Source organism: Ranitomeya imitator, chromosome 8 (assembly GCF_032444005.1).
Source record: "Ranitomeya imitator isolate aRanImi1 chromosome 8, aRanImi1.pri, whole genome shotgun sequence".
Taxonomy (NCBI): domain Eukaryota; kingdom Metazoa; phylum Chordata; class Amphibia; order Anura; family Dendrobatidae; genus Ranitomeya; species Ranitomeya imitator.
Window position 1 is genome coordinate 44,391,460 of NC_091289.1, and position 23,407 is coordinate 44,414,866.

At 46.6% G+C, this 23,407-nt stretch overlaps 1 protein-coding gene across 1 annotated transcript in view; it reads right to left on the reverse strand.

Moving 5' to 3' along the window:
* The window catches only part of LOC138647651 (inter-alpha-trypsin inhibitor heavy chain H3-like), a 133,005-nt gene that overhangs the window by 108,965 nt on the left and 633 nt on the right, over positions 1–23,407 (reverse strand). The window lies entirely within an intron of this gene.

Here is a 23,407-nt window from a genome sequence, read left to right on the forward strand (position 1 = left end):
TGCATAGAACGTAGCAATCACAGGGTGTTTAGGAAAGAGATAATCATATTCCTCCTGGCTAATTAGTTTTTTGTTTATAGCCCCATCCAGGATGTTTTTTCATTTGTCCTTTGTGGTATCCATCTGATAACCCCTAGTCTGAGTATACGTAGCTGTATCATTTAATAGGGAGAGACACATGTCTCTATATCCCCCTATGTTCATTACAACTATGTTTCCCCCTTTATCGGAGGGTTTAACCACTATAGATGTGTCTCTTTCCAAACTCTGGAGTGCCTCCATCTGATCTTTGGTTAAATTATGCCTAATGTGGAAACTCTCATTTTGTTTAATTTCCTCCGTGGTTTGTTGGAGAAACACATCTATAGCGGAAACATCCCCCCCGACCGGTGGCATCCTGGTACTCGTTTTTTTCAGAGACGAAAAAGGACTTTGGCCACTTGTTGATGGCAATGTATGGTCAAGATTAGCCAAGAGCTGCACATCCTGGAGTATATCCACTGGGATGTCCAGCCCTGCGCAAATCCGCCTATTTTGTTGTTTAAAAAATTTGTGCCATCTTAGTTTCCTTACAAATAGGTTTATATCCTTAACACATTCGAAGGTAGAGAAATCTGTGGTGGGAATAAATGATAGCCCCTTACTTAGTACCGTCATTTCTACTTCACTGATGTTCTTATCCGAGAGGTTAACCACCTGAAGCTCTAATCCCTGTTGAAAGGGTTCCTGCTTCTCAGGGAGTATGTATTGTCTAAAAAACCAGGTCTAGACACTGGGTGAAAGTTGCCCCCTCTCGAGTAACCTCTATTTTTACCCCTCTGCCGGCCACGGGTTGGTCTTTGTCTCGTTTCTGTATCTGAGATATCAGTTTCTGTTGAGGATAGATCCGTTTCCCTTTCTCCTCTCTCTACACGGTCTCCCAAAAACTGATAGATTTTGTTCTCCCAGAAATCCTGGAGATCCCTCAGAAATTGCTTATGTTTCCTCTCCTTTAATTTGTATTGGAATTTTTCAATTGAATTCTGTAATTGTGTTTCCTTAACACCAAAATCACTTTCACTTTTAAATTTTGTAACTATCTCAATCTGTTCTTTTAATTTTTGTATTTAATTTCTCAAAGTTGTTTTTTTCCTCCGCGACCAGTAAGTTCATAAATCTTAAGGAACTATTAGTTGCTTCCTTTTCCCAAAGATTTAATAATTGAGGGTTCCGACAACGAGGGGCCGGCAGTAGGGTAATGCGTAGTCCCCTCGGTACTATATTATTCTTAATGTATGTCTCAAGGCTCTGAATTTCCCACCATGAGCTAGTATGTTCTTTGTATATTTTATTCAAATCTTTGAATGCTGCTGTGTATGTTGGAGTATACTTTTTCTGGGCAAAAGTTTTCTCAGAAAAAATATTTTGGCTTCACTAAGCCATAGGTCAGTATCTGGTCCCGTCGCCAGGAAGCCAGCCACAACAGGGAAGAACTACCGATAGCACAAAAATAGCTAGATACTAGGGTGTAACCAGATATGGAACCCCTATACGGTCCTCTAATAGAAAATATGTATAAAGCCTAAATAAACCTAAAATATAACCTTTATTTATCTCTTTAAAAAAAACACTTTCTAATGGATAAAACAAAACGAAGTGCATATAGTGCTCAAAAACAACCAGTGCTCAATTAAAAAATGGTTTGATCTCACCACATCAGCCGCTTCTTAAGGAGCATCTTCATGTACATTAGCAGGGAAGGGAAAAGTAGAAAATAACTATGCTACCCAGTCGTGCCCCTGTACTGCTCCCGTCCTGACAAGGACAGTACCCAAGTCAGACTAAATTTTGTACCCACCATAAACAGATAGTTTTCCCTACGCGTTTCCTCTCCCATAGGGGAGATTCCTCAGGGGAACAGAAAAAATCGGGGGTATGTCTCTAATACGATGTGCTATTAAGAGATATAAAGCCCCTGCATTGGCAGGTGGCTCCTATGTGTCCAGTGCACCTGACTTTTAGTGTGGACTATGGTATGGTGAGATGCATTCAGGGACCGCACCCCCTAATATAGTCTCACCCCCTCTCATTCCCAATTACATGGCATCCTACCTCACTTCCGGCCCTAGATTATAGTCACTTCATTCACCGGGTGCTATCGGCGTTATGTTACCATAGAAACGCATCACCAGATCGTGCGCCGGTTTCTCCATTATCGCGCATGCGGACCGTACGCCACCAGATAGATCAATCTCCACTTCCGGTTTATGGTAAAAGTCATTTCCGCTATTGCGCAGAACCACCCCGGGATCAGTTTCATCCTCTGTCAGCGTCTCCGCTTCCATGACTACGACCTGTCATGGCTGTGCGCATGCGTCCTCTTACCCCGCGACTGCACACTTCTCCGGCAGGTACATTACATGCACACTGTTTGTTCTCTCAGTATCCGCTTCCATGACTACGATTTGTCATGCCTGTGCGCATGCGTCCTCTTACCCCGCAACTGCACATTTCTCCGGCCGGTACATTACGCGCACACTGTTTTTTCTCTCAGTATCCGCTTCCATGACTGCGATCTGTCATGTCCGTGCGCATGGGTTCTCTTACCCCGCTATTGCGCAGTACCACCCCGGGATCAGTTTCATCCTCTGTTTGCGTCTCTGTTTCCATAACTACAGCCTGTCATTGCTGTGCGCATGCGTCCTCTTACCCCGCAACTGCACGCTTCTACGGCAGACTGTTTTTTCTCTCTTCCTACTGTTACCCCCTCCATCGATAGATTTTATGTCACTAATAATAAAAAATATATGTGTCAGTATCCTAATTAGGTAACTTCGGTCCCCATATCACCATATTGGTACCTTGATATTTGTCAACCACTATTTTTTGAGGGAGAGGAAAAGGAAAGAGCGCCGCTATACCGGAATCTACTAAGATATAATATAACCATGAGAGAGGGTCGCTAGTGAAAGGGAGAGCGGTCCCACTAAATATATCCATAGAAAATTAATATTATTGATTTCAGGGAGTTTATAGATCTACTCAACCAGAATGAGATAGGCCTTAGATTTACCTATGAAGTGGACCCTACTAGATTGGCTTTTCTTGATGTTTTGATCACTAAACCCATAAATGGGGACACATTAGAGACTACCATCTTTCGGAAACCTACCTCCACTAATTCCTTTTTGAGGTGGGAAAGTCACCATCCGTATTCCCTCAGAAAAGGCATACCCAAGGGCCAATATCTACGCCTAAAAAGAAATTGTTCAAACACTAGGGACTTTAAGATCAAGGCGGATGACCTGCGTCAAAGGTTTTTGACCAAAGGGTACCCTGACCGAATACTGAGGGAAGCATTCAAATACGCAAAAGAACAAGATAGGAGGGAACTGATGATCCCCAAAAAAAGAACTGAACATTCGAATGAGAAGGCCAGACTCATTTGTACCTATGATAATGGGGCCCAAATGGTCAGACAAGTGGTTCAAAAACACTGGGGCATCCTTCGGATGGATGAGGACATCAGAGAGTTTGTAGGTGAAAGACCTCTCATCACATACAGAAAGAGTAAGACCATTGGTAATCGATTGATACGTAGCCACTTTGTTACACCCACTACCAGAGAAACCTGGTTACCGGGGAAGATCTGCGGCTGTTATCGGTGTGGTGACTGTGTGGCCTGTGAACACATAACAGTGGGAAAAAGGTTTGAAGGTATTGATGAATTGTTTGAAATCAGGGATTTTATCAATTGCAGAACAAAAGGGATCATCTATCGTATTATATGTAAATGCGGTAAGGCCTATGTGGGTAAAACCCTTAGAGAATTTAGGAGAAGGATAGGTGAGCACCTAGGGGACATTCGGAATAAAAGAGAGACGTCAGTGGCCAGACATGTCAATGTTGTGCATAATGGGGATATGAAGGCCATACAATTTATGGGTATCGAGAAAGTAAGACCACCTAGAAGAGGGGGTGACTTTGACAGGCTCTTGCTCCAAAAGGAGTCTAGGTGGATCTTTCGCCTCCAGACCTGTTACCCGGAGGGTCTAAATGAGCAATTGAACTATAGTTGTAGTTGTTTTCTGTGAAAGTATTAGGAGTTTGTAGAATTTGATCCCCTTCTTTGGTGGTTAATGGGCCAATGGGTTGGAGTCTGATTCTTTGATCGTTGGGGAGTTTGAAGTCACTAAAACAGGATGTGTGTCATCCACTGGGATATTTAGGTTATGAGCCACTGCCATATCCTAGAAATAAAGGTTATTCTCCCACCCAACTTTAGGGGGGGATAAAAGGTAATGACTATTAATAATATTAATTTTCTATGGATATATTTAGTGGGACCGCTCTCCCTTTCACTAGCGACCCTCTCTCATGGTTATATTATATCTTAGTAGATTCCGGTATAGCGGCGCTCTTTCCTTTTCCTCTCCCTCAAAAAATAGTGGTTGACAAATATCAAGGTACCAATATGGTGATATGGGGACCGAAGTTACCTAATTAGGATACTGACACATATATTTTTTATTATTAGTGACATAAAATCTATCGATGGAGGGGGTAACAGTAGGAAGAGAGAAAAAACAGTCTGCCGTAGAAGCGTGCAGTTGCAGGGTAAGAGGACGCATGCGCACAGCAATGACAGGCTGTAGTTATGGAAACAGAGACGCAAACAGAGGATGAAACTGATCCCGGGGTGGTACTGCGCAATAGCGGGGTAAGAGAACGCATGCGCACGGACATGACAGATCGTAGTCATGGAAGCGGATACTGAGAGAAAAAACAGTGTGCGCGTAATGTACCGGCCGGAGAAATGTGCAGTTGCGGGGTAAGAGGACGCATGCGCACAGGCATGACAAATCGTAGTCATGGAAGCGGATACTGAGAGAACAAACAGTGTGCATGTAATGTACCTGCCGGAGAAGTGTGCAGTCGCGGGGTAAGAGGACGCATGCGCACAGCCATGACAGGTCGTAGTCATGGAAGCGGAGACGCTGACAGAGGATGAAACTGATCCCGGGGTGGTTCTGCGCAATAGCGGAAATGACTTTTACCATAAACCGGAAGTGGAGATTGATCTATCTGGTGGCGTACGGTCCGCATGCGCGATAATGGAGAAACCGGCGCACGATCTGGTGATGCGTTTCTATGGTAACATAACGCCGATAGCACCCGGTGAATGAAGTGACTATAATCTAGGGCCGGAAGTGAGGTAGGACGCCATGTAATTGGGAATGAGAGGGGGTGAGACTATATTAGGGGGTGCGGTCCCTGACTGCATCTCACCATACCATAGTCCACACTAAAAGTCAGGTGCACTGGACACATAGGAGCCACCTGCCAATGCAGGGGCTTTATATCTCTTAATAGCACATCGTATTAGAGACATACCCCCGATTTTTTCTGTTCCCCTGAGGAATCTCCCCTATGGGAGAGGAAACGCGTAGGGAAAACTATCTGTTTATGGTGGGTACAAAATTTAGTATGACTTGGGTACTGTCCTTGTCAGGACGGGAGCAGTACAGGGGCACGACCGGGTAGCATAGTTATTTTCTACTTTTCCCTTCCCTGCTAATGTACATGAAGATGCTCCTTAAGAAGCGGCTGATGTGGTGAGATCAAACCATTTTTTAATTGAGCACTGGTTGTTTTTGAGCACTATATGCACTTCGTTTTGTTTTACCCATTAGAAAGTGTTTTTTTTAACGAGATAAATAAAGGTTATATTTTAGGTTTATTTAGGTTCCTCCTGGCTTTATACATATTTTCTATTAGAGGACCGTATAGGGGTTCCATATCTGGTTACACCCTAGTGTCTAGCTATTTTTATAAATGCTCTGTAGGAAGATTGATCTTGTGCAAACCTAGATAGGACCACCAGGGTTTCCTCTCCCGTTATCTTGATTCTATCAAGCCATCAAGTTGCTGGTCTTCCTCTTTGCATTGTTCCTTCTATTCTTCCGACCATGATGTCTTTCTCCAGTGATTTCTCTCATATGATCTGTCCAAAGTAGGCAAAACATAGCTTAGTGATCCTTGCTTGAAGTAACATGTCTGGCTTGATTTGTTCCAAAATTGATAAAATGATTTGACTCGTGGAATTTTTACAAACCTTGATTGTTCAGCTTTTTTTGTCATATCTGGGGTTTGCATATTTGCTGCCCAACATTATTGCTACAGTGAGGGTAACAGAGGTGCAAAGCAGGAAAGCCCAAATCTTGTACAAACTTATGCCTGACTGTGAGGAACTCATGTGGCAGCACTCATTCTAAGCTCAGAGAGTGAGAGAACTATGCTATAATAGAAGTGACACAGAGACTGTGCCAGAAAAGATGCTGGAAAATTTGACACCAGTGCAAACCCACTTTTCATGTTTGTACCATTCATCTATTTCTGTTCAAGTGGTTGCCTTTTGTAATAACATTTGTAACCACCAAGATTGTTGCCTCCTTGCTGAGCTGTTCTCAATGCATATCTGCATTTCATGCTTTTCTATGATATCTGTTACGCTTGCAGGTGACGCACATGGTTCATGGACTCACTGTGCCACGGACAAGACCTACCTTGGAGGGGCATAACTATGCAGCTACCTTGATGTTCACTGGAGCCGCTAGTGGTGAGGTCAGGCTTGTGCAACAGGCAGCTGCCAGGTGCCACTCCAAGGCGGCATCCGGCAGCAGCCGACCCCAAAGGACTAAGCAGTTAATCCAAATTCCTAGACAAGGCAGGACGGCCACTGGGATTAATTCAGACCTCAAAGAGTATATACCATGCCTAGATCCATGACACTTCCAAACATTACATAAATAAAAAAAATAGATGGGAAGCTGTATGCCATAAAATTACTTAAACATTTTTATTGATACAATATTAAAAGATTCAACATAAAACCAGTTAGTATGGGGACAGCAATGTGCAAAAAAACATCCAAAAAATGGTACACAAATTACAGGTGAATAATCACCTTTAAGGCTGGAGCTGTTATTAGAATTAAAGTGAAGATTACATATTTATAAATTTATGGAGCAATGAAGCTTCCAAAATTTTTTATATATCACACATAAAGAAGTAGTCAAAATATAACAAGCCCCATAACAGTGTTTGTAATATCCTTAGATATATTCCATTGTCAATCCCTATAATAGCAACGGTCTCCACGTGATTCAGCCACAGAAAAAGTCTGAAAAAGTTTTCAATTAGTGCTTAATTATGATGTATGCAGCAGAGTGTGCAGACAGGACGGCCACTTGGGACAGGTTCAGACTGTGTAGGCAGGACGGCCACTTGGGATGAGTGCAGACAGGACAGCCATTTGGGACAAGTACAGACACACAGGTCTCGGTTAACAGTTCTGGTACCGCCGATGCGGCCACGGGGTACAGAGACTGTGGATGCGGTTTCAGGATATGGATACCACTGAAGCAGTCACAAGAAACAAGGACAGATTTAACAGACTTGGGATGGGGAGCCTGGCAACATACAGTTGCACACACCAACCCACCTAACAGTAACTTTAGGGGTTGCTCAAGCACCTCCCTACTGGGGAGGATGACTTTTATACAAGACGCTTCCAAGCTATTGGCTGGGAGACATCTTGGGTGTGAACACATTAACTAAATGCCTCACAGCTGTTAGCAGGGGGCATTTACCATATGTGCATGCTGCCCCTTTAAGAGCAGGTGAGTGTGTGCATATGCGCATGGATCGCCCCTATGGGACCGTGGGGTACTCAGTACTGGGTCCTGAGTTCACAGGGGGATGTCACGGTGGCTGACCTGGTCCGTGGCCCTGGGACGTCCCTGTAAAAGGGTAAGGTCTTTAAGGGGAATGTTCGTGATGCCACCTGTGGTATTTGGTCAGGGTGACCAATGCTGCTTTAAGGGGTCCGCTGGGGTGATGTTATGGCAGCTAGATGGTATACCTTCCCACAGGTGAAATATGTCCCCAGGGCTTCCCAGTATGTAGATGTGGATGGTGAGAGGCGCGGTGAAGAACGAGGACACAAGGTTGCAGTCTCTTTACCTTTACTGAAGACTTTAGCATCCACAGTCCAGAGCACCAGATCACAGGGCAGACAAAGTCCAGCCGGTTTGGAGGAAATTCCAGAGTCCCCTTGTCCAGGTGGAAATCAGTAGCCTTCCTTTGCGCTGTATTGGTGTAGTCCCTTACTGCCTAAGGCTTCACATAAGGGTCTCACAGATGTAATGTCTTTCTCTCTCTGTCCCCAGTGGTCGGATAGGACAAAACCCGTATGACTGGTGGCTCAAGGCGTTTTACAGGGACTCTAGCATGCCCCAGCCTCTGAGCTTTGCCTCCGTGCCTCCTGGGTATAAGTGCAGGCACGTAATATAATAATAATAATAATAATCTTTATTTTTATATAGCGCTAACATATTCCGCAGCGCTTTACAGTTTGCACACATTATCATCACTGTCCCCGATGGGGCTCACAATCTAGAATTCCTATCAGTATGTCTTTGGAATGTGGGAGGAAACCGGAGTGCCCGGAGGAAACCCACGCAAACACGGAGAGAACATACAAACTCTTTGCAGATGTTGTCCTGAGTGGGATTAGAACCCAGGACCCCAGCGCTGCAAGGCTGCAGTGCTAACCACTGCGCCACCGTGCTGCCCAGTAATATGGAATTAGCTGTCCTGCCAGTCTCTGGAGTAAAGCATAGAGGTCCGTACTCCCTCGGTATTCTGGCTACTGGGATTCTGCGCCTCAGAAGGAGGCAGCCTGTTCGGGGCTGGTCCCCTTCTGGTATCCACTCCTTTGCTAAGCTTGCCTTCATGCTTGCTGCAATACAGTTCTGCCTTCTGAATGTCTCTTTCTGGGAGCTGCAGCTCTGGGGGCATGCACAGCTCCTTTAACCTTCCATCCTCCTCAGACTCTGGTCTGGAACTGACTAACAGAACTCCTGTCCGGAGCTCTGCCAGGAACTAACTAACTTTCCCTACAGACTACCAGTTACCTATGTATGTGGGGAGTTACCTAATAAATAGGGTCAGGTGCTCCCATTGGTGGTCTGGAGTGTGAAATGTGTTGCATGTTTGTGATACCTGGATGCAGTTACAGTATCCTTCTTTGCCTCCAAACGTAATATCACTCTCCCTTAGAGGAAAATGACATTACTGCAATGACCAGGAGCCTGAGGCGCTGCACTCCTCCAACGTTAAATTCAGTACTCCCGGACTGGGAAAAGAAATTTTGCAAAAAGGCATACAATTTTTAAAATGCTATAAAACAAGTTAATGCAAACTGGTGCTTCCCTTTATGGGAGGTGAGGACTCTTGAACGTTGCATAACAAAACATATTTGCATTGTACGCATACATCTATCAAAATAGAAACAGTATATCTACTAACTAACTATCAGGTGCAAGTACCCTCTGTGGGTATACTATCTCTCAAGGGCAAAGTTAAACATTTTCTTTATTCCTCTTCAAGTGCAAAAACTTTTCTCTAACCCCCACGGGTTTACTGTACCTCTTTAAGTTTATCTAAAGTACATCAGTTATCAAAGTCTCCGTTTTATTCAAAAGTGCGTCATGTTCATCATATTAGCTTCCTAATGGCTATGCGAGATACAATTTTATCTAACTTCTAGAACATTATCAGACACCATGCTAACTAAATTCAAATTTCGGCTTCCATGATGATTTGCTATATTAACTCTTAATATACTCTGCCAAAGTGCAACGATTCAACATTCCCTTTAAGGGTTTGACTAATATTCAAATCTTTCAAGTCTGAGGTAGTGTCAATCACATCAATATTCAAGTCAGTTTAGCAACAAAAGTGACGTGATGCGAGGGACCCGTTACGAACCCCCATTGTTGGCCTTAGGCGGGCTACATGGCATGTATCCTGACCCGGAATTCTGCCACACCAACAGGTTTTTCTTCAGGTCTCTGTAAGACAAAACACTTTCTAGCAACATTAGAACAGTCTCCATAGAAGCAGTCTCTGTAAAAGCTTCTTTTTGTAAAACCAGTAGGAAGCACCTTTAAGAAGGTGCAAACTATTTACAAGACAGTTTGTGAATCATTCACCGTCCATGATTCCAATGTTCTTTAAGTAAGGTAACTTGTGCAAAAACATGTGCGAAACTTAGGATCCTCTTAAAACTGAGGACCCCTTTAAGGAATAACCTTGGCTGGGTTCGTGAACTTTTAAACGGTGAACTTGCAAACAGCAACAGTCATTGTAAACTTGCAGCAAAAGATGAACTATTTACAGTCATGTCAGATTTCACCTATTTGAGTAGTTCTGGAGGTGGCACAGGTAATGGCAGTCCCTCAGGGTACGGGCGCTACGTATGGGGCCCCTTCACTTCTGTTGGGGGTCTGAGTGCCCACTGACCTCTGTTCCACAACAGTTTTGGTGTAGGTGATGGCTGGTCCTGTGGCTACTGCAGTCACTGTAGTAGTAATGGTGCACACCATAGTCTTTGTAGTGGTGCAGGCAGGGGTGACAGTAGGAGTAGTGGTAGTTGCAGCGGTTTTATCACAAGGGGGCGCTGTCACTGCATGAGGAGGCACAGCTAGTTTTTTGGAGCTAGATGACATAGGCATGGAGTCCCTGTGCTTATGGACATTTAAGGCATACCAACCCCTTTCGCCAAAGTGTCTGGTGTACGTGACACCATCCCCTGGGTATAGATCCCTATCCGGGTGTCCTTCCCACAGGTGGGACTCCACGTCCCTCCTCTTGACAAAGATCTCCACATAGAGACCTGACTGTTTAATAAACCCCCAGCCTCTTTGTAGTCTAAAAGCCACCACAGTTCCCTGCTTCAGTGGGGCCTGGTTTTCTTGGTAGTCCTTTTGGGTCTGGGCCTTGATTCGCAGGTCTCGCTCGTCAAAGGCTCTGCGCTGGGCCTGGTGTTCTTCCTCCTGCGCCTCCCATTTACGGGCGAGTTGGCACTGGTACTCGTCCCAGCTCAGGACCTCCAAAGTTTCTCCTTTCTGTTCAGCGGTCTCGGGGAACCACATATGGTTCGACCCAGGGTTCACCCAGCGGTAAATAGTCTTTTCTGCATACACCTCTCCAGGCAGGCCTGGAAGGTTGAATTGGGGCCTTTAAGAAATGCTCCATCCCCGTGGCCTGGTCCCATGGTCCAAGATTTTGGAGCCAGCTGGACCCTCGGGGAGGTGGCGCTGCTACGGGGCCTACTAACAGTTCTTCGGTCACCGGGACAGGGTCAGCGTCCTTACCTGCCACAGCGGTGTCCCCGGTGCCGGTTGCTCCTGCTGATGGCGGAGACTGTTTAGCAGGAAGCAGTGCTGGAAGCGGAGCTGGTGGGTCTTCCGCAGACGCCGCCCGACACGTGGCCTTGTCACCCAGCTGCATTTGCAGGAGCTGGTCGATGAGCTCCTCCACTCCGGCCTGCAGGAATTCAGGGCTGACTGGTGATGTCTGGCCGTGGTATCTTTCCAGGTGGCTGGGGGAGTCCTCCACTTCCACCCCACGCTCTGGTTCCGGGCTGCTGGCCATGGCATTCTCCATGTTGCTTGCTCCGTCCTGGTCTCTTTCCCGCTTTCTCCACTGGGGGCGGTTCCTTTTTCTTGGTCTCCTATCGCCATTTAGGATCAGGAGGCGGATTTCTGCTGCTGACGGACACGTCCTCAAGGTATAAAGATATTTGGACTGGGCTGCCATTATTTTTCGCGCTTCTCAGTTCCCGACCATGATGGCACGCCCTTCTTCTTCAGCGTTCCTCGTGGAGCTGTAATGGCGGCGGTTTTTGCAGCAATTTCGGCGGTCTTTTGCAATACACAGTCTCTCAATAAATCACGGTTCAGACACAGTTCTAGCACGGTCTTTAGGCACACAGGACCCGATTTTCAGGCTTTAGTAGATCCTGTTCGTGGTGACAAAGTTGGATCGCCCCTATGGGGCCGTGGGGTACTCAGTAACGGGTCCTGAGTTCACAGGGGGATGTCATGGTGGCTCACCCAGTCCGTGGCCCTGGGAAGTCTGTGTAAAAGGGAAAGGTCTTTAAGGGGAATGTTTATGGCGCCACCTGTGGTATTCGGTCGGGGTGACCAATGCTGCTTTAAGGGGTCTGCTGGGGTGATGTTATGGCAGCTAGATGCTATACCTTCCCACAGGTGAAGTATGTACCCAGGGCTTCCCAGTATGTAGATGTGGATGGTGAGAGGCGCGGTGAAGAACGAGGACACAAGGTTGCAGTCTCTTTACCTTTACTGAAGACTTTAGCATCCACAGTCCAGAGCACCAGATCACAGGGCAGACAAAGTCCAGCCGGTTTGGAGGAAATTCCAGAGTCCCCTTGTCCAGGTGGAAATCAGTAGCCTTCCTTTGCGCTGTATTGGTGTAGTCCCTTACTGCCTAAGGCTTCACATAAGGGTCTCACAGATGTAATGTCTTTCTCTCTCTGTCCCCAGTGGTCGGATAGGACAAAACCCGTATGACTGGTGGCTCAAGGCGTTTTACAGGGACTCTAGCATGCCCCAGCCTCTGAGCTTTGCCTCCGTGCCTCCTGGGTATAAGTGCAGGCACGTAATATGGAATTAGCTGTCCTGCCAGTCTCTGGAGTAAAGCATAGAGGTCCGTACTCCCTCGGTATTCTGGCTACTGGGATTCTGCGCCTCAGAAGGAGGCAGCCTGTTCGGGGCTGGTCCCCTTCTGGTATCCACTCCTTTGCTAAGCTTGCCTTCATGCTTGCTGCAATACAGTTCTGCCTTCTGAATGTCTCTTTCTGGGAGCTGCAGCTCTGGGGGCATGCACAGCTCCTTTAACCTTCCATCCTCCTCAGACTCTGGTCTGGAACTGACTAACAGAACTCCTGTCCGGAGCTCTGCCAGGAACTAACTAACTTTCCCTACAGACTACCAGTTACCTATGTATGTGGGGAGTTACCTAATAAATAGGGTCAGGTGCTCCCATTGGTGGTCTGGAGTGTGAAATGTGTTGCATGTTTGTGATACCTGGATGCAGTTACAGTATCCTTCTTTGCCTCCAAACGTAATATCACTCTCCCCTAGAGGAAAATGACATTACTGCAATGACCAGGAGCCTGAGGCGCTGCACTCCTCCAACGTTAAATTCAGTACTCCCGGACTGGGAAAAGAAATTTTGCAAAAAGGCATACAATTTTTAAAATGCTATAAAACAAGTTAATGCAAACTGGTGCTTCCCTTTATGGGAGGTGAGGACTCTTGAACGTTGCATAACAAAACATATTTGCATTGTACGCATACATCTATCAAAATAGAAACAGTATATCTACTAACTAACTATCAGGTGCAAGTACCCTCTGTGGGTATACTATCTCTCAAGGGCAAAGTTAAACATTTTCTTTATTCCTCTTCAAGTGCAAAAACTTTTCTCTAACCCCCACGGGTTTACTGTACCTCTTTAAGTTTATCTAAAGTACATCAGTTATCAAAGTCTCCGTTTTATTCAAAAGTGCGTCATGTTCATCATATTAGCTTCCTAATGGCTATGCGAGATACAATTTTATCTAACTTCTAGAACATTATCAGACACCATGCTAACTAAATTCAAATTTCGGCTTCCATGATGATTTGCTATATTAACTCTTAATATACTCTACCAAAGTGCAACGATTCAACATTCCCTTTAAGGGTTTGACTAATATTCAAATCTTTCAAGTCTGAGGTAGTGTCAATCACATCAATATTCAAGTCAGTTTAGCAACAAAAGTGACGTGATGCGAGGGACCCGTTACGAACCCCCATTGTTGGCCTTAGGCGGGCTACATGGCATGTATCCTGACCCGGAATTCTGCCACACCAACAGGTTTTTCTTCAGGTCTCTGTAAGACAAAACACTTTCTAGCAACATTAGAACAGTCTCCATAGAAGCAGTCTCTGTAAAGCTTCTTTTTGTAAAACCAGTAGGAAGCACCTTTAAGAAGGTGCAAACTATTTACAAGACAGTTTGTGAATCATTCACCGTCCATGATTCCAATGTTCTTTAAGTAAGGTAACTTGTGCAAAAACATGTGCGAAACTTAGGATCCTCTTAAAACTGAGGACCCCTTTAAGGAATAACCTTGGCTGGGTTCGTGAACTTTTAAACGGTGAACTTGCAAACAGCAACAGTCATTGTAAACTTGCAGCAAAAGATGAACTATTTACAGTCATGTCAGATTTCACCTATTTGAGTAGTTCTGGAGGTAGCACAGGTAATGGCAGTCCCTCAGGGTACGGGCGCTACGTATGGGGCCCCTTCACTTCTGTTAGGGGTCTGAGTGCCCACTGACCTCTGTTCCACAACAGTTTTGGTGTAGGTGATGGCTGGTCCTGTGGCTACTGCAGTCACTGTAGTAGTAATGGTGCACACCATAGTCTTTGTAGTGGTGCAGGCAGGGGTGACAGTAGGAGTAGTGGTAGTTGCAGCGGTTTTATCACAAGGGGGCGCTGTCACTGCATGAGGAGGCACAGCTAGTTTTTTGGAGCTAGATGACTTAGGCATGGAGTCCCTGTGCTTATGGACATTTAAGGCATACCAACCCCTTTCGCCAAAGTGTCTGGTGTACGTGACACCATCCCCTGGGTATAGATCCCTGTTATGGCTGGCAATCAGGCAACACAGCGTGCAGTAATCAGCGCACATACAGAGATCTGGCAATAACCAAAAACAATAGGACGAGCTCTGAGACGTGGAATCTCTGTAGACTGCAGTACCTGATCTATCCTCACACAACTATAAGCAGCAGTGGATTGCGCCTATCAACTACCTATGCAACTCGGCACTGCCTGAGGAGCTGACTAGCCTGAAGATAGAAATACAAGCATGACTTACCTCAGAGAAATACCCCAAAGGAATAGGCAGCCCCCCACATATAATGACTGTTAGCAAGATGAAAAGACAAACGTAGGAATGAAATAGATTCAGCAAAGTGAGGCCCGATATTCTAGACAGAGCGAGGATAGCAAAGAGAACTATGCAGTCTACAAAAAACCCTAAAACGAAAACCACGCAAAGGGGCAAAAAGACCCACCGTGCCGAACTAACAGCACGGCGGTGCACCCCTTTGCTTCTCAGAGCTTCCAGCAAAAGTTAATAGCAAGCTGGACAGAAAAAACAGAAAACAAACTAGAAGCACTTATCTAGCAGAGCAGCAGGCCCAAGGAAAGATGCAGTAGCTCAGATCCAACACTGGAACATTGACAAGGAGCAAGGAAGACAGACTCAGGTGGAGCTAAATAGCAAGGCAGCCAACGAGCTCACCAAAACACCTGAGGGAGGAAGCCCAGAGACTGCAATACCACTTGTGACCACAGAAGTGAACTCAGCCACAGAATTCACAACAGTACCCCCCCCCTTGAGGAGGGGTCACCGAACCCTCACCAGAACCCCCAGGCCGACCAGGATGAGCCACATGAAAGGCACGAACAAGATCTGGGGCATGGACATCAGAGGCAAAAACCCAGGAATTATCTTCCTGAGCATAACCCTTCCATTTGACCAGATACTGGAGTTTCCGTCTAGAGACACGAGAATCCAAAATCTTCTCCACAATATACTCCAATTCCCCCTCCACCAAAACAGGGGCAGGAGGCTCCACAGATGGAACCATAGGTGCCACGTATCTCCTCAACAACGACCTATGGAATACATTATGTATGGAAAAGGAGTCTGGGAGGGTCAGACGAAAAGACACCGGATTGAGAATCTCAGAAATCCTATACGGACCAATAAAACGAGGTTTAAATTTAGGAGAGGAAACCTTCATAGGTATATGACGAGAAGATAACCAAACCAGATCCCCAACACGAAGTCGGGGTCCCACACGGCGTCTGCGATTAGCGAAAAGCTGAGCCTTCTCCTGGGACAAGGTCAAATTGTCCACTACCTGAGTCCAGATCTGCTGCAACCTGTCCACCACATAATCCACACCAGGACAGTCCGAAGACTCAACCTGTCCTGAAGAGAAACGAGGATGGAACCCAGAATTGCAGAAAAATGGAGAGACCAAGGTAGCCAAGCTGGCCCGATTATTAAGGGCGAACTCAGCCAACGGCAAAAATGACACCCAATCATCCTGGTCAGCGGAAACAAAACATCTCAGATATGTTTCCAAGGTCTGATTGGTTCGTTCGGTCTGGCCATTAGTCTGAGGATGGAAGGCCGAGGAAAAAGATAGGTCAATGCCCATCCTACCACAAAAGGCTCGCCAGAACCTCGAGACAAACTGGGAACCTCTGTCAGAAACAATATTCTCAGGAATGCCATGTAAACGAACCACATGCTGGAAGAACAAAGGCACCAAATCAGAGGAGGAAGGCAATTTAACCAAGGGCACCAGATGGACCATTTTAGAAAAGCGATCACAGACCACCCAAATGACCGACATTTTTTGAGAAACGGGAAGGTCAGAAATGAAATCCATCGAAATATGTGTCCAAGGCCTCTTCGGGACCGGCAAGGGCAAAAGCAACCCACTGGCACGTGAACAGCAGGGCTTAGCCCTAGCACAAATTCCACAGGACTGCACAAAAGCACGCACATCCCGTGACAGAGATGGCCACCAGAAGGATCTAGCAACCAACTCCCTGGTACCAAAGATTCCTGGATGACCGGCCAGCACCGAACAATGAAGTTCAGAGATAACTTTACTAGTCCACCTATCAGGGACGAACAGTTTCTCGGCCGGACAACGATCAGGTTTATTAGCCTGAAATTTCTGCAACACTCTCCGCAAATCAGGGGAGATGGCAGACACAATGACTCCTTCCTTGAGGATACTCGCCGGCTCAGATAACCCCGGAGAGTCGGGCACAAAACTCCTAGACAGAGCATCCGCCTTCACATTTTTAGAGCCCGGAAGGTATGAAATCACAAAATCAAAACGAGCAAAAAATAACGACCAACGGGCCTGTCTAGGATTCAAGCGCTTGGCAGACTCAAGATAAGTAAGGTTCTTATGATCAGTCAAAACCACCACGCGATGCTTAGCACCCTCAAGCCAATGACGCCACTCCTCGAATGCCCACTTCATGGCCAGCAACTCTCGGTTGCCCACATCATAATTACGCTCAGCAGCAGAAAATTTCCTGGAAAAGAAAGCACATGGTTTGAACACTGAGCAACCAGAACCTCTCTGTGACAAAACCGCCCCTGCACCAATCTCAGAAGCATCAACCTCGACCTGGAACGGAAGAGAAACATCAGGTTGACACAACACAGGGGCACAGCAAAAACGACGCTTCAACTCCTGAAAAGCTTCCACGGCAGCAGAAGACCAATTAACCAAATCAGCACCCTTCTTGGTCAAATCGGTCAATGGTCTGGCAATGCTAGAAAAATTACAGATGAAGCGACGATAAAAATTAGCAAAGCCCAGGAATTTCTGCAGACTTTTTAGAGATGTCGGCTGAGTCCAATCCTGGATGGCCTGAACCTTAACCGGATCCATCTCGATAGTAGAAGGGGAAAAGATGAACCCCAAAAATGAAACTTTCTGCACACCGAAGAGACACTTTGATCCCTTCACGAACAAGGAATTAGCACGCAGTACCTGGAAAACCATTCTGACTTGCTTCACATGAGACTCCCAATCATCTGAGAAGATCAAAATGTCATCCAAGTAAACAATCAAGAATTTATCCAGATACTCACGGAAAATGTCATGCATAAAAGACTGAAAAACAGATGGAGCATTGGCAAGTCCGAACGGCATCACCAGATACTCAAAATGACCCTCGGGCGTATTAAATGCCGTTTTCCATTCATCTCCCTGCCTGATTCTCACCAGATTATACGCACCACGAAGATCAATCTTAGTAAACCAACTAGCCCCCTTAATCCGAGCAAACAAGTCAGAAATCAATGGCAAGGGATACTGAAACTTAACAGTGATCTTATTAAGAAGGCGGTAATCAATACACGGTCTTAGCGAACCATCCTTCTTGGCTACAAAAAAGAACCCTGCTCCCAATGGTGACGACGATGGGCGAATATGTCCCTTCTCCAGGGACTCCTTCACATAACTGCGCATAGCGGTGTGTTCAGGTACGGACAAATTAAATAAACGACCCTTAGGGAATTTACTACCAGGAATCAAATCGATAGCACAATCACAATTCCTATGCGGAGGTAGGGCATCAGACTTGGACTCTTCAAATACATCCTGAAAGTCCGACAAGAACTCTGGGATGTCAGAAGGAATGGATGACGAAATAGACAAAAATGGAACATCACCATGTACTCCCTGACAACCCCAGCTGGTTACCGACATAGAGTTCCAATCCAATACTGGATTATGGGTTTGTAGTCATGGCAACCCCAACACGACCACATCATGCAAATTATGCAGTACCAAAAAGCGAATAACTTCCTGATGTGCAGGAGCCATGCACATGGTCAGCTGGGCCCAGTACTGAGGCTTATTCTTGGCCAAAGGTGTAGCATCAATTCCTCTCAACGGAATAGGACACCGCAAAGGCTCCAAGAAAAATCCACAACGTTTAGCATAATCCAAATCCATCAGATTCAGGGCAGCGCCTGAATCCACAAACGCCATGACAGAATATGATGACAAAGAGCACATTAAGGTAATGGACAAAAGGAATTTGGACTGTACAGTACCAATAACGGCAGAGCTATCGAACCGCCTAGTGCGTTTAGGACAATTAGAAATAGCATGAGTAGAATCACCACAATAGAAACACAGTCTGTTCAGACGTCTGTGTTCGTGCCGTTCTACTTTAGTCATAGTCCTGTCGCACTGCATAGGCTCAGGCTTACTCTCAGACAATACCGCCAGATGGTGCACAGATTTACGCTCGCGCAAGCGACGACCGATCTGAATGACCAAGGACATAGACTCATTCAAACCAGCAGGCATAGGAAATCCCACCATTACATCCTTAAGAGCTTCAGAGAGACCCTTTCTGAACAAAGCCGCTAGTGCAGATTCATTCCACAGAGTGAGTACTGACCATTTCCTAAATTTCTGACAATATACTTCTACATCATCCTGACCCTGGCATAAAGCCAGCAGATTTTTCTCAGCTTGATCCACTGAATTAGGCTCATCGTAAAGCAATCCCAGCGCCTGGAAAAATGCATCAACATTACTCAATGCAGAATCTCCTGGTGCAAGAGAAAACGCCCAGTCCTGTGGGTCGCCGCGCAAAAAAGAAATAATAATCAAAACCTGTTGAATAGGATTACCAGAAGAATGAGGTTTCAAGGCCAAAAATAGCTTACAATTATTTCTGAAGCTCAGGAACTTAGTTCTGTCACCAAAAAACAAATCAGGAATCGGAATTCTTGGTTCTAGCATCGATTTCTGATCAATAGTATCTTGAATCTTTTGTACATTTACAACGAGATTATCCATTGAGGAGCACAGAGCCTGAATATCCATGTCCACAGCTGTGTCCTGAAGCACTCTAATGTCTAGGGGAAAAAAAAGACTGAAGACAGAGCTAAGAAAAAAAAATGATGTCAGGATTTCTTTTTTCCCTCTATTGGAAATCATTGAAGGGCTCCTTGTACTGTTATGGCTGGCAATCAGGCAACACAGCGTGCAGTAATCAGCGCACATACAGAGATCTGGCAATAACCAAAAACAATAGGACGAGCTCTGAGACGTGGAATCTCTGTAGACTGCAGTACCTGATCTATCCTCACACAACTATAAGCAGCAGTGGATTGCGCCTATCAACTACCTATGCAACTCGGCACTGCCTGAGGAGCTGACTAGCCTGAAGATAGAAATACAAGCCTGACTTACCTCAGAGAAATACCCCAAAGGAATAGGCAGCCCCCCACATATAATGACTGTTAGCAAGATGAAAAGACAAACGTAGGAATGAAATAGATTCAGCAAAGTGAGGCCCGATATTCTAGACAGAGCGAGGATAGCAAAGAGAACTATGCAGTCTACAAAAAACCCTAAAACGAAAACCACGCAAAGGGGCAAAAAGACCCACCGTGCCGAACTAACAGCACGGCGGTGCACCCCTTTGCTTCTCAGAGCTTCCAGCAAAAGTTAATAGCAAGCTGGACAGAAAAAACAGAAAACAAACTAGAAGCACTTATCTAGCAGAGCAGCAGGCCCAAGGAAAGATGCAGTAGCTCAGATCCAACACTGGAACATTGACAAGGAGCAAGGAAGACAGACTCAGGTGGAGCTAAATAGCAAGGCAGCCAACGAGCTCACCAAAACACCTGAGGGAGGAAGCCCAGAGACTGCAATACCACTTGTGACCACAGAAGTGAACTCAGCCACAGAATTCACAACAGATCCCTATCCGGGTGTCCTTCCCACAGGTGGGACTCCACGTCCCTCCTCTTGACAAAGATCTCCACATAGAGACCTGACTGTTTAATAAACCCCCAGCCTCTTTGTAGTCTAAAAGCCACCACAGTTCCCTGCTTCAGTGGGGCCTGGTTTTCTTGGTAGTCCTTTTGGGTCTGGGCCTTGATTCGCAGGTCTCGCTCGTCAAAGGCTCTGCGCTGGGCCTGGTGTTCTTCCTCCTGCGCCTCCCATTTACGGGCGAGTTGGCACTGGTACTCGTCCCAGCTCAGGACCTCCAAAGTTTCTCCTTTCTGTTCAGCGGTCTCGGGGAACCACATATGGTTCGACCCAGGGTTCACCCAGCGGTAAATAGTCTTTTCTGCATACACCTCTCCAGGCAGGCCTGGAAGGTTGAATTGGGGCCTTTAAGAAATGCTCCATCCCCGTGGCCTGGTCCCATGGTCCAAGATTTTGGAGCCAGCTGGACCCTCGGGGAGGTGGCGCTGCTACGGGGCCTACTAACAGTTCTTCGGTCACCGGGACAGGGTCAGCGTCCTTACCTGCCACAGCGGTGTCCCCGGTGCCGGTTGCTCCTGCTGATGGCGGAGACTGTTTAGCAGGAAGCAGTGCTGGAAGCGGAGCTGGTGGGTCTTCCGCAGACGCCGCCCGACACGTGGCCTTGTCACCCAGCTGCATTTGCAGGAGCTGGTCGATGAGCTCCTCCACTCCGGCCTGCAGGAATTCAGGGCTGACTGGTGATGTCTGGCCGTGGTATCTTTCCAGGTGGCTGGGGGAGTCCTCCGCTTCCACCCCACGCTCTGGTTCCGGGCTGCTGGCCATGGCATTCTCCATGTTGCTTGCTCCGTCCTGGTCTCTTTCCCGCTTTCTCCACTGGGGGCGGTTCCTTTTTCTTGGTCTCCTATCGCCATTTAGGATCAGGAGGCGGATTTCTGCTGCTGACGGACACGTCCTCAAGGTATAAAGATATTTGGACTGGGCTGCCATTATTTTTCGCGCTTCTCAGTTCCCGCCCATGATGGCACGCCCTTCTTCTTCAGCGTTCCTCGTGGAGCTGTAATGGCGGCGGTTTTTGCAGCAATTTCGGCGGTCTTTTGCAATACACAGTCTCTCAATAAATCACGGTTCAGACACAGTTCTAGCACGGTCTTTAGGCACACAGGACCCGATTTTCAGGCTTTAGTAGATCCTGTTCGTGGTGACAAAGTTGGATCGCCCCTATGGGGCCGTGGGGTACTCAGTACCGGGTCCTGAGTTCACAGGGGGATGTCATGGTGGCTCACCCAGTCCGTGGCCCTGGGAAGTCTGTGTAAAAGGGAAAGGTCTTTAAGGGGAATGTTTATGGCGCCACCTGTGGTATTCGGTCGGGGTGACCAATGCTGCTTTAAGGGGTCTGCTGGGGTGATGTTATGGCAGCTAGATGCTATACCTTCCCACAGGTGAAGTATGTACCCAGGGCTTCCCAGTATGTAGATGTGGATGGTGAGAGGCGCGGTGAAGAACGAGGACACAAGGTTGCAGTCTCTTTACCTTTACTGAAGACTTTAGCATCCACAGTCCGGAGCACCAGATCACAGGGCAGACAGAGTCCGGCCGGTTTGGAGGCAAGTCCAGAGTCCCCTTGTCCAGGTGGAAATCAGTAGCCTTCCTTTGCGTTGTATTGGTGTAGTCCCTTACTGCCTAAGGCTTCACATAAGGGTCTCACAGATGTAATGTCTTTCTCTCTCTGTTCCCAGTGGTCGGATAGGACAAAACCCGTATGACTGGTGGCTCGAGGCGTTTTACAGGGACTCTAGCATGCCCCAGCCTCTGAGAGTTGCCTCCGTGCCTCCTGGGTATAAGTGCGGGCAGGTAATATGGAATTAGCTGTCCTGCCGGTCTCTGGAGTAAAGCATAGAGGTCCGTACTCCCTCGGTATTCCGACTACCGGGATTCTGCGCCTCAGAAGGGGACCAGCCTGTTCGGGGCTGGTCCCCTTTTGGTATCCACTCCTTCGCTAAGCTTTCCTTCATGCTCGCTGCAATACAGTTCAGTCTTCTGAATGTCTCTTTCTGGGAGCTGCAGCTCTGGGGGCATGCACAGCTCATTTAACCTTCCATCCTCCTCAGACTCTGGTCTGGAACTAACTAACAGAACTCCTGTCTGGAGCTCTGCCAGGAACTAACTTTCCCTACAGACTACCAGTTACCTATATATGTGGGGAGTGACCTAATAAATAGGGTCAGGAGCTCCCCCTGGTGGTCTGGAGTGTGAAATGTGTTGCATGTTTGTGATACCTGGATGCAGTTATCCTTCTTTGCCTCCAAACGTAATATCACTCTCCCCTAGAGAAAAATGACATTACTGCAACGATCAGGACCCTGGGGCGCTGCACGCACGAGGCACGCCGCCGGAGCACAGTGAGGTTTGCACAGGGAAGGAGGAGTGGGAAAGTAAGGAAGTTGCTGCAGCCGGAGCGTAGAGTAAGCTGCCATCACTGCATGAGGGAAGGAGGGGAACCATGATGAGGCGCCAGCAGACATTACAATATCTAGAATCAAATAGATTGTCTTGCTTAAAAATCAAAAAAGACAAATATGTTTAAGAAAAAAACACTCGCTAACACTTAATTTTTTCATTAATTTAGGTCAGATGCACTTGTGACTCCTCAATAGTTCATGCAAGTCAGTACAACACATCTGTGGAGGCCACTCATTAGCAGTACAGGTAGTCCTCGATTTACGACGTTGATCCGTTCTTACGCGGCGTTGTAAACCGATTTCGATGTAAGTCAGACCATACATTCATACAGTACTGTACCATAATAACAGTACAGTACTGCAAACACTTAGCCTATCCAAACACCTATCCTAACACATTATAAGGATGTTATGGCGTGCAGGAGACTCGTTTTCCTTGTGTAACCGGGTGCAGTGTGCAGTACTGGACTCTATTCTTCCGCTGCTGCACGTAGTTGCACGTAGTTCGCCTTAAGATGCAAAACCGTGTAAGTCGGAATGAGGCGTTGTATAAAGCGTTGTAACCACGAAACGATGTAACTCGAGACCGTTGTAACCCGAGGACTAACTGTATTGGTAAGTGATCACATTATTACTGGCAGCAACCATTGGTGGGACTGCTACATCATCTGTTAGTATGGGATCAAAAAGGTGAGTAGAT